This window comes from Manis pentadactyla, chromosome 13 (genome assembly GCF_030020395.1).
Source record: "Manis pentadactyla isolate mManPen7 chromosome 13, mManPen7.hap1, whole genome shotgun sequence".
NCBI classification, from domain to species: Eukaryota; Metazoa; Chordata; class Mammalia; order Pholidota; family Manidae; genus Manis; species Manis pentadactyla.
In genome coordinates, this window is record NC_080031.1 from 105,108,505 (window position 1) to 105,119,837 (window position 11,333).

Below are 11,333 nucleotides of genomic sequence, written 5' to 3' on the forward strand. Positions count from 1 at the left end.
GCCTCTCTGAAGGGGGTGGGGAGAAAAGGGGCGGACCTGTCACGTGGGGGATGAGTCAAGGTTATAATGCCAGAGACAAGAGGGGCTGCACTAGGCACTGCACTCCAGGGGATCAAGTTGTTACTCACTCTGTGGGAGGGTAGATAACAATTCTGCCCTGCTAGGCGCTGAACTGAACAATTAAATAAATGGTTGGCAGATTATGGGAGTGAAGTTTCTCTCTGTTGGAGTGGGATTTGCAGATAAACAAGGGGAGAAGCTAGAATGATCTATGTAGTGATGGATTAGAGTTGAACATCAATAAATCTTGTTTAGCTTAATAGAAATACAGATGATGATATGCAGAAATATCTACAGATAAGTGTATATACATAAGTTAGTATATACACATATATTTCTTTGCTCTGTCAGCTAAGGGGACCTAAAAGGAATAACACCCAAAAGCAACCAGCCCATCTAGCATCCAGACCTTAATTTCTAATTCCATTCTCCAATAAAATGAACCAGAACTTCTCAGAAAATGGCTGATTCTAGGACCATAGCAGGAATTATACAAAATGAGTTTTAGTGCCAGAAAGCAAGGAAGTGGGAAAAAATGTTTTTTAACAAACACCCGCAATGATGGAGGTATGTCAAAGGAACACAGAAATCAATTTAAAGAGTTCCTAAGAGTTAAAGCTGAAACTATTTAAGCCACAAAATAAATAAAGCAGCACTGGGTTTTACCTTGAAGTATGAAATACATTTCCAAGAGTCCAATGATATAAATAAGTGATTTAACCAATTAATCAATCAATCAATCAATTTCCCATGCAGAAGAATTCCAAACAACTCCCCATTCCTTAAGTGTAGGCTTAAGTGCATACAGGAACTCTCTTTCAAAGGACAGTTTAGAAAGGGGAGAAACAACTTTTTATAGTTGAGAAACCTTACAAATCTTACTCTCAACAGTGACAAATATTTATTTACAGGATGTACTGTTGATACAGTATGATGAGAATAGGACTTCACCTCCATGCCCTTCCTCCTCGGATCTGCAGTCCCAGTCTAACCATGAGGAAAACACTAAGTCTCAATACAGAGGCATTTTAGGGTACACCTGACCAGTACGCTTCAAAACTGGTAAGGCTCTCAAAACCAGAAAAATTGAGAAACTCTCCCCACCAAGAGGAACCTAAGAAGACAGGACACCTAAATGTCATATGGTAAGTTAGATGGGATCCTAGAAAAGAAAAAGGGCATTAGGTAAAAACTAAGGACACATGAAGAAAGTATGGATTTGAATAACAACAATAACAGTAATAACGTGGCAGTATTGGTTAGCTAATTCTTACAAATGTTCCACACTAATGTAAGATGTTAATAATAAAGGAAACGTGTATGTGTGTGTGTGTGTGTGTGTGTGTGTACATGTATGGAACACCTTGTACTATCTCTTCAGTATTTCTAAAAATCTAAAACTTCTAAAAAAAATTAAGTCTATAGAAAAGATAATCATTTTCTAAATACAGATGTTCCCCTAGTAGAGCCAGTGGGGAAAAAAGAGATTTTACTATTTTGATGCAAATGTTTCCCATCTTTTAACTAAGAGTCGCTGTGTATTTTTAGCTAAAAAAAGGTAAGAAGGGAGAGATTCCATTCAAAGAGCAGTCTTAGGAGTCATTAAGATGCCATAAGGTGACAATTTATCCTGAGCTCCTCCATGTCAGTGAGTAACCCATGGTCAGTTAAAATATAGAACAGGAAAAATAAAAACATTGTCAATAATGATAATCAGATTAGTGAACACGAAGCCTGCCCATCAGATTTAGCACCGCCCTCCACCATCACCCTTCATCTATAAGCCATTCAAACACAGTCCATGGATCCAAGAATGAAACCATGATATTCTCCTCTGATTCTTGTTCTTTTCCCATGTTCCTAATCTGAGACAATAGTACCATGACTTATCCAGGCAGCAAGCTAAGCACTTGGGGGTCATCCTTGATAGCCCCTTCTTTCTACACAACTCATATCCAAGCTAGCACCAAATCTGTCCATTTACCTCCCGAATATAATTTTCAAGTCCATCTATTTCTCCCACAACCACCACCAACAGAACCCCTCTATACCAAACCACCATTATCTACCACCCAGTGCAATGAATTCTTAATTATCTTAATGCATTCAGACCGGCTCCCTGCTAAACCGTTCTCGATAATGCAGGCGATTGATCTTCTCGAACGCTGAACTATTTATGACCCTTGCCTACACTCTTCAGTGGCTTCTCACGGTCCTCGGGATACAGACCGAAGACCTGGAGCTAGACCACGGGGCTCTGAAGGGCCTGACCCTCCCACCCTCTCTGGATTTTCCCTTATTCTCAGCAACTGTGGCCCCGGTGATCCTCGCTGAGGTCCACGGTCTCACCGTTCTGCCTTCTTCCTTGAGTCCCTCGCACATGCTCTTCCTTGAGTGGATGCCCTTCCCTCCTCTGCTCTCCTCGGTTAACGCCCACCCACTCTTCATGCCCAAGGGTGACTGTCCACAGGATTTGAGGCAGGATTATTAGGCCATAAAGAGACAGGACCCTTGTGGGTAAGAAGAACACCACCTTTGGACACACACTGAACTCTCCTTACTCTATTTGTGACCGTGGACAAATCACTTCACTTTTCTGACCGTTATTTTCCTCATTCATAAAACAGACATGATTGTAGAAGCTGCTTCGCAAGTTTATGTGTGATTCAAATCGGACACGGCCTGAAGAGTGCTTAGCATCCAGTAGCTTCTTAAGAGTGAAGTCTCTAATATTTTAGATTTTATTTTTATTTATATGGTGCCAGAAAATTTATGTGAGGAAGAGACTATCCGTCTGAAAGGCTTTAGAAAGGATTTTATCAAAGGGCGGTATTTGATCTGACTCCTGAAGATGCCTGGAAGCTCACCAGGCAGGTAAGAGGCAAGGACGGCGCTTCTGGGCAGGAGGCAGAGCCCCCCACAGGCTCTGAGGCTGGAATCCCATGAGAGCAGGGGGACTGGGTGGGAGGGCAGTGGAGAAACGCCGGTGGTATGGGGGGGGCATGGGATGTCACCCCGAGACGCACCGCTCTGAGCTGAAGGCAACCCCAATCCAGCAGACCCAGAGAAGCCTTTTCCTTTAATTCTTAAAAAAAATCTTAACCTCTTCCTGAGCTGCTTAAAAAAATGTTTAGATAGGGGGCCTGTACCAGGAAGAGGGCTATTACCAGAGATAACCTTTTTTTTTTTTATCAGAACAACTTCTCTGCATGACAGAGAATGCATCTGTTTACCAACCACTTGCTCTTCTCTTCCTGTGAATTGTCTTCCTTCCCTTTGAAGCCCCAGACCCCTACCCATTCTCCTTAGCTCAGGGTGAGAAGCTGCCATCGCCTGTCTTGGAGTCTCATGTTTTTTTACAAGTACAGACATATGTACAGACAAGTTGATTTTCAATATAACCTTCTTAGAAATAAATACACATGCCCCCATACTTGATATGAACTCCTGTTTCCTCTCCTGATAATGTAACTTCCTGTCCATCTCCTCAACGTAACCTTTTCAATAAAACCAGTTGGTAACATGAGCTGTATCTTTGGACCAATATTTTCTGAAATACAAGATGTGTATCTCCCTCCCCCCACCCCTCATCTTCAATTTAAAAAATAGGGAAAACAAAAAATCTCCGCAGCTAACATTATGAATCATATAATAGCATGCACTAAAGACTAAAGTCTGTGTCTGTAACTTTTTCTGAAATATGTTTTCTGTAACATGTAAATGCATGAAAAAAAACAATGCAAACTGAACTTGTAGTGCGATTAATGCCATTAATGTACTTGAAGAAACTATGTCAAATCATCTAAATGTAAGTGCTGTTGCTTAGCATTCACTCAGTATTCACTGAGGATGCGCATCAACATTTATTCAGTAAATGATCTTTAAGCTCCTGCTATGTACCAAGGAGAGATCTCAAGAAGAGTAAGATAAGGAATCTCACCTAGTAAATGTGTTCTTTTGCCTGTTTATCTGTCTTATGTCGATTTAGTTATTAGACCAGCTGAAGAACCTAGAAGGGAAGAAGGCGGAAGTTGCCGCCCTTACAGTAGTGAGCAGGGAGTCAGCATCTGGTGAAATTAGGAAGGCAGAGTTGATCGGGGCACTTTGAAGCCCAGCCACAGAGACTGGAAACAAGTGTATTCACTTATTTGTATCTCATTTTCTTGTGAGTCATCACTCAGCCTCGTTTTTATCCTTAATCTCTCTTACACACATGCACACACACAACGTAGATCAAACTGCCATGCTCAGAAGGAATCAGATATGTGGGGACCACTAGCACAGAACTGACAACTCTTCTGCAGAAGATTTCTCTGCTTTAGAAAGGAAGGCAAAGATTTCAACTTGTGGCAGCAGCCTAAGCAGGGAGAACCCCAAATTCTCCCACAATCTGGGCTGAGAATTTCCTGGAAAGGAGTATCTTGGCTGATGAGATTTGAGCCCAGAGCATGCTCAGTGGATCCACTTATTGTGGATGAAATGAACATGTGTGGCATGATGATGCCAGCAAACAGCGACTGAGAATTTGATACAGGCCAGACAATGAGTGCAAGCTTGCAATGTCTATCTAACTTAATTCTCATGGCGCAGTGAGCAGGTGCAACTAACCTCAATTTACAGAAGGGGAAACTGAGGCTGTAAAGATGAAGTGCTTTCACAGCCGTTGAATGGCAGAGCTGAGACTCCAGCTCAGGTCTGTGTGACTTCAGAGCTCAGAGTCCCATTCATTCAGATACTCTGGGAAGGGTGAAGGAGGCTCATTCAAGATCAGAAAGGATTTCTGATGATCAGAAAGGTCTTCCTCCTGCCTTTTAGATTCTCATAAACTTTACTTGTTTGTCTTCACCATATCCAGTGGTTACTGTGACATTAAGCATTTGTACTTCCTTCTCCTGCCCAGGAGTTGGGAAGGAAGGACACTCAGAAGTTCAAGTCCATGGAAAAGCAGCCAAGCAATCTGGCCTCAGCACCGTGACCCCTCCTACTTAGATGGCCCTCTGTGATTTCAGAGTGCTTTCCAAATGCTCCCACCTGATCTTCCTAAACAGGCCTGTGAGGCTGGAATTATCGTCCTAGCTTTAGCAATAAGGACATAGACGTTCTGAAGTGTACAGAGACTTTCCTTGAGATGACACAGGGAAACAGCAGAAACAGGTTGCTGACCAGGGGTCATGTTTCTAGTCCACTGGGTTTTCCACACTATGAGACACAATTTGGAGAGGGTGCCAATCTTTGCTACAAGAGATTTTGTCTTCAATCTAAAGGGAGGGATTATGAGGTGGAAATATCAGGATTCATGGATGGTGGGAAATGAGGAGGATTCCTGACTGAAAACAAGCTCCCTACATTCATGGATTTGTGTTTCTTCTAATTTACTAGTTCTCCTCATTAGTGAAACATTCTACTGCTCATCTGTGTAATTTATTATGGCAAATAAATACTGCAAATTTCCAACCTCAAAAGCAATACCCATTTACTTACTGTCTCAATTCCCACACAGAATTACTTTACTAAGGTTTTTAAAACCCCAACAACTACAAATCCATCACATATGTAGGCCAGTATAATAAGGGTAAGTTTCTTAAGTAAAGTGGACCCACAGTATGCCAGAGAGAAGGACGAACAGGTGAAAGATGACTCCTTAATGAAATCACGAATCGCTCTTAACCTTTTAAATTATGTCACTTTAGGGATGGCGGGAGGTTAATGAGATCTAATCAACTAGGCAAAACTAAATTATCACACAATATCTACATTGTTCATTTGAGCTGCTGAAATGAATGAATAATCTCTCCGTTTATTTGGTCTTAACAATGAAGTGTATCTCAACTAGTGCTATTAAAGACCAAACAAAATCGATGATGGAATGAAAACTGGTTCAGTGGCTAATGCTAACTAGTATGTAACGAGCCTTTTTTATTAAAGATAGTGTTTAATATTCATGTTTTATTGGTGATTTATTTTGAGATGGGTTACTTAGTTCAGGTTTTGTGCTGTATATTAAGGCAATGACATTTAATGATATTTTTTGCTAAAGAGAAAAAAGAATTTATAAATTGTTTAAGAAAACTTTATAAAAGCAGGAGAAACTTTAAAAAAAAATCACAGAGGAAAAAATATGCCAATGGATTAACCACAACATTGATAAGATAGGTTTTGAGCCAACCTTTTGACATACTGCAGTAAGCTCGTTTGTAACTAATGGAAATATGGAAGGTTAAATGAAGTATTTACAAGTATTTTAACAGTTTTCTCTCCCCATATGTGTGGGTATATGTGTGGAGAGATTGAAGAAAAGAGCTATTTCAAATTCCTTTCATAATAAGATGGCCCTGCTGATGACATTGTCTCTTACTAACATTTTTTTAACATGTCAGATGAATTTAGAACACAAAGGAATCTTGGGAATCTACACAGTTTATCATGGGAAGTCAGAGGCGGCAGACCACGCATACATTCAGCCATACTCACAGGGTGCACCAAGGTGATGGGCGTCAAGATGTTGAGAAAAAGGGAATCCAGAAGCAAGAACACAGGTTTTGGAATCTGGGAGTCATAGATTTAAATTCAAGTTGTGCCATTTACTATGTCGTTACTGAAAAATAAGTTACTTAACCTCTTAAGGCCTCATGGGTGAAATCTGGATAGTGACATCTATCTCACAGAACTGTTCTGAAACTTACAAGAAGGGTTTGTACCTTGTCTAGCACAGTGTTACACAGTAGGCATGTAAATGCAGCAATTATTAGTCAGACTATAAATTCTACTAGCAACACTTAAAGTACATCATATACATATTCTATGCCCAATACCCTAATGAACCTGCAAACACAGCAACATTTTTTGTGTGCAAAAATAACTTAGGGCTCTGCACATTCTGGCTTGATGGTGAGGAGATGGTTTTTCGTAACTAACTTGGCTACGAGTCAAGAAAGCAGGGATAATTTGAGTGTAGCAGTGCTCTAATGCACACACTTAGCTTATCTGTGAATTTAACATATAATCACATACTCTCTGAAATTCTTTAAGAGATCAGGTATTGTGCCTATTCCCCTGTCTTTTCTTAGCCTTTGGTGTGACTTATTATTAACCTAGTATGTACACTGCCTGAGGTTAAGGGGACTTGTTTCTGTCACCATGGCATCATCTGCACTTAGCACAATGCTTGGCACATATGTCAAATGTTTTTAAATCATTGGATGAAGGAATGCATGATTAAATGGCCTTTCTGAAGGATATTGATTGCTCCTATCAGCCAATGAAGTACCACATGCTTGAACACATGGTTTCTGACACCCCAGGCATCCTTCCAATGACACAATAAAAATCTTACACGTCCATTCCAAAATGAAGAAAGAAAGGTTTTGGGATTTAGGAATGGGAGCCTCTTTGGGCCTATAAACTATATCTTCTGCAGAAACCTATTTCAAGGAGGATACTGAATTATACAAAGTGTAAAAAGTAAGGATCCCTCAGAAATGCAAAGCCAGGGAAGCATAATGAAGTTGGACTAAGAAATCAGAGAACACTTGGCAGGTTCTTAGCATGTAGCCAATATTCATAATGAAATTTTATGTACTTGGGAGATTTCAGAAATTTTGAGATATAGAAATTCAAAGGTAACTAGGACTCAAAATGGTAGGGGTTCTCAGAGAAAGTCAGTGCAGTGTCAAGGCCGGGCAAACTAAAACCTTACCGCAGACGTGGTTGGGGCCCCTCGCCCTGTACACTGCACTAGATTGCATGGGGTTGCGGGCATGTCTTTTGCAACAACTTGAGAGGTCAAAGGCCTACATTCTTCTGGCTTTCTATCTGGTTCCTCCTGGCCCTTCTAAGAAGGTGGGACAATGCAAGGGGAAGGTACTTCTTGCAGGATTAGTAAGGACCCAACTGTCTTGTCTCATTCCTTTTGTGTAGGAGTGGGGGGCTGGAACTAAGGGAGCCAGAGAAACCTGGGGCTGAGGCTTCTCCCGGGTAGAAACAACTGCTGGCCACTTCATGGATGAGAGTACCACCAAGAGGAGAGAAAGTGAAAGCCAAAGAAAAAGAGAGTGTCCCCTCCTCGATGCCCTGGAACTAAAACACAGATGGTACCCAAAAAATGGAATCCCATGGAAGGGAAAACAGCCCCTTCAATATTTTCGACATTGATCCTTGAGTGGAGAAATAGAGAGAGGTCTGATTTTGCTTCCCAAATGTGCACACAAAATATCTGCCAAATTGTGATTGAGAAATCCAAGGTTTTGGAATTAAGTTTACACTCTTCTCTTAGCCTATGGTGTGATTTATTTGTTTCCTCTTTGTAAGCCTTTAAATTACCTTTTGAATGGATTTCCCATAGGAGAATATTAAGGGATGAGAGTACTCAGTCTTGCCAAAAAAGGTCACCCATTCAGTCAAACACAGTTCATAAAGAGGACTGTGAACAGCTGCCCATCCACAAGGGAAGTATCCCAGCGGCAACTCCCCTCATTCCCCGCTCAGCTGTCAGCTTCCCGTCCCGACGGTGATGACGGATGGAGGCACTGACCTGGGCCAGTCTTTAACTGGTATTCCAATCCTGTTGTTTTTACTGAGGATTCGTTAATGCCAATTATAACCTTGGATTCAGCCTGTGCTTGACAAATGGGCCTTGTGGCAAGTCTCCGCTCCAGACGTGAATTTACAACTAGAGGTTAGCATAATCAACACTCCACACAGTGTATTGTCAGAAACAAGATTTGCCAGAAAACCTAGTGCAGTGCAGCCAGTGGCATTCAATCCATCACAGCTGCCCACTAAGAATGAACCATGGCCGTCCTCCATTAACCTCTCCCTGTTCTCGGATGTACCACATTCAATCAGAGCAAGGCTGCAGGAAATGAGATCGCCTATTAAGAAAGTCACTGCTAAGAATTTCTCAACAAAGTGATCCCTAGGAATTTCAACAAGAAAGGGAAGTTTCCTTTGCTCTTCCATGGTTAGCACATCAATTTATGACCACATGGTAGAAATAAGATGCAGAATCGATTTTTCCAATCTCCTAAAAGTAAGCATGGTTTCAGAACTATCCGTTTGCTCTCCTAACAATTGAAAAGCCATTCCTTAGATCAAGTTAAAAAGCCAAAAGGCTATGGGCTTGTTCCAGATTAGCCTCATTGAACATTCCTCACTGAAATGCTGTTTAAAGGCTGTTACCAGAGGTGGTTACAAGAAATGGAATGTTGAAATCCATTTCCGTTTCATTTTGTCATAGGATCCCAGCTAAGGTGGAGCTGAGGCCCAGGTAGGCTGGTTGTTGATACATATAACACTCGGCTGGGAAGCCGGGTTGTGGCTCCCCTTGGTCCAAAAATACCTCGTGGGAGTGAACTTTAAGCATGTTCACACTGAGGTTCAATCTCACACAGACATATTGGATAGAGTGAGGCAGGAGTTAGAGAAACTCCCGAGAGAAGGGCTGTGAGGAAGAAGTCGGGCATGCCCAGGTGGGTGAAGCCAGGGACTTCTGAAGGTGGTGGGAGCACAGGCAAAACTGAAAGAAAGTATCGCCAGGGGCCCAGCCACCACATTTCCCTTTTTGATTTGGCTTCCAGGAAGCTGATAACTCAATTTTATACTTCATCATCATAATAATCCTGATCCTTTGAATTAGCATACACCACATCTCCTTCTGGCTTATGATTTCTCTTCATGATGTTATCACACCAATTTTGTTCCATGTGTCTTTTTGTTTCAAGGGCCAACATATAAGCAAATAAATACAATATTCTTATCACATGGTACTCACCATAGTCTAAATTCCATGAAGGTATGATAATACATATCCTATTGTGATGCCCTGTGGATGGAATCAAGTAAATATTCTTACGTCAGTCCTCTCATTTGCCCACCTACAAGCTTGTTAAAAGAATTAAATACCAATGTAAAAATACTTTGCAAACTTTAAAACACTCCCCAAGTGTTCAATGGTGCTCTTACATAAAAGACATTGGGGAAATTTCTTCTGCTCCGCGTCGCCTCCGTTATGTTCTTGTCGCAGTGTTTGATATCACCACAGGACTCACAGCTTGGTGAAATCTCTAAAAAATGCAAATGTTTTCTGAGCAGGTGGCATTATAAATTATAATCAGCCCTTAACACCTTAGCTCACAATGACATATTGCTTAATGTTGCTAAGATGTAGAGATTGAGACCCTACAAGTAAGGTTTAGGGGAAGAAAGAAGGGAAGCAGCAATTCCCAGTGCCTGGGACCAGTGATGCTTTTGGGATTCTCAGAAGGAAGCTTAGAGGGACTTTATGCCTGCTAGGAAATAAGAAATGAAAGGAAGAAGAAGGGTACGTAAAGGGCTCATTGATCCATTCAACTGCATGAGTCTGTCCAGGGCTGGTCCAGCCTAGCTCATGGGAGGCATCAGAGGACATGGAATCAGGAATACCGACTAAACTGTTGCAGCAACCAAGCTGAGACTGACTCATTGTTTAAGTAAGGCCTTCTCCCATAACCACAGCCTGTGTGATAAATCTGCACCCTCAAATATACCTTAGCTAAAGTTATGTAGCATTTGACAATAAAAAGCTGGAGGGGAAGCAACACTGGGTAGCATGAGAAACTACTGTGCCCAGTTCCATGGCGCCCGATTACGCAGCCATTGTCCAGAGAAGGCCTTTAGTGTTGGAGACCGGATGTGCAATGCAGAGTATATACATGCAGTTTGCTTAAAGCAAAAAGCAAGAACATAGAGGATTTCAGTTTCCTCTGTTAGGAAAGCAGCTCTAAGCACTTTCTAAATGAAAGCAGATATTCTCAAAACTGGAGAATAAGTGGCAGATAAAAACAATGAGTAAATAATAGAGTTTCTGCGATGCTTCCCAAATATGTCTGCCTCAGTGGTTGTCTTCTGCTGAGTGTTGAATACCTTAGAACAGCTGGCCGGAGGATGAAGGATATAGCCCCCTATATTCATTCATATAGGATGAATCCAAATAAATAAAGATTCATTTAATCTTATATTCCTTAGGAACACAGACCAGCTGCAAAAGTCCCCAGAGGAATTTTTATGTGACAAATCACTAAACAGGCAGGTGGACGAGCCGTCCTGTCTCTCCCATCCCCAGCCTGACCATTGAAAGCCTCAGCGTCTTTGTCCAGCACCTTTACAAGGGCCCACAAGGCTCCCCGTGATCTGGCCTTGCTGTGAGTCTCTCTGGTGCGCCTCACCTTCTCTGAGCTCCGCCTCACACCCCCCGGCCTTCACTCTGTTGCTGGAGCTGCCCCCCGCTGTGCAGGAAA